This window comes from Gracilinanus agilis, chromosome 6, assembly GCF_016433145.1.
Source record: "Gracilinanus agilis isolate LMUSP501 chromosome 6, AgileGrace, whole genome shotgun sequence".
NCBI lineage: Eukaryota > Metazoa > Chordata > Mammalia > Didelphimorphia > Didelphidae > Gracilinanus > Gracilinanus agilis.
The window spans coordinates 49,790,394-49,791,549 of NC_058135.1; the positions used below are offsets into that span (position 1 = coordinate 49,790,394).

The 1,156-nt window shown below is 65.8% G+C and overlaps 1 protein-coding gene across 1 annotated transcript in view; it reads right to left on the minus strand.

Annotated features, from left to right (window-relative positions):
- The window catches only part of UBE2D3 (ubiquitin conjugating enzyme E2 D3), a 57,833-nt gene extending 57,043 nt beyond the window's left edge, over window positions 1-790 (minus strand). Inside the window, exon 1 of the mRNA XM_044682287.1 lies at window positions 599-790. The gene's annotated coding sequence lies outside the window, so the exon portion shown is untranslated. The remainder of the gene's footprint in view (window positions 1-598) is intronic.
- Between the last annotated feature and the right edge of the window lie 366 nt (window positions 791-1,156).

Genomic DNA, 1,156 nt, shown 5'->3' on the forward strand with positions numbered 1-1,156 from the left:
CGCGCGCTCCCGTCCCGCTGCTGCCGCCACCTCCACCACCATCACCATCACCACTACGCGCCCGCGCCGCCCCGGGCCCCGGCGCGCGCGCAGCACCCCCTCCCCCTACTCCCCCGACCTCCCGCGCGAGCGGGCCGGACTCCCCCGGCCTCCCCTCCCCTCCTCACCCCACCCAACTGGCTAGCCGCTCAAAGCCACCCGACCTCCCTGCTTACCCGGCCAGCCCTAGGCGGCCGGCCTCCCCTTCCCCTAGTCATCCACACCCACGCGTACAGAGGGGCCGGGGCCTCCCTCAAGCTGCGGCCTCGGCCTCCTCCCCGCGCGGCAGCTGGTGCCTCCCCGGCCCTACGGGGCTCACGCGCACGACACAGCCACAAGATGTCCGCTCTGACGGAACTACTGCCAGCTGCCACGCTCCGCCCCTCCCCCGCCAGGCCCCTTCACCGCCGCCGGTATCAGTCCGCCAACGCCGCTGTCGCGAGGACTGGACGAGGACGAGGAGAGCGGAGGGGAATGGTTAACTTCCTACTCCTCCTGAGCTGAGAACCGGGACTGGGGGTGCTCTCCCTTCTTCTACCCCAAAAGACGGAATTCTTACTAAACGGATGGGAGGTTCGGCAGAAAGGGCGGGGGTGGGAGGCGGGTCATGGACTGAGGAGGGAGGAGAGCAAACTGGAGGCGGAAATTCTTAGGCTGAGAGAAGCATCGAGAACCGGAAGGAGACCATGGGGGGGAAGTAGTGAAGGCGGCTGCGGCGCGGTCTCCACGCCCCTCCTCGCTTGTTAGTGGGGAACCGAATCTCGCGAGAATCCTGTTGCTGGCTGGTAGTCCCGGCGGCTTGGCATTTACGGGACAGGGGGAGGGGCGAGGGAAGAAGTTGGGGTCGTTTTCGTAATGGATACCCTCAGTTCCCTCTTTTCTTCCCCCCCGCCGCCCCGTACCCTAACTCTCGCGAGAGTTTAGTAGGGAAACTGGAATGAGCCCCGTGCCGGGAGCTAGCCGGAAGAATTACGCAGGCGGCATAGAGAGGAAATGGAATTCCCCGGGGCGCGTGCACATCTTCGGATGATGACGAGCACTCCTTCCCTGCGTCCAATCAGAGAGGGGCGAAGGGAGGGGCTGGGGCCTGATAGGACGTTGCGTCAATTAGACAGCA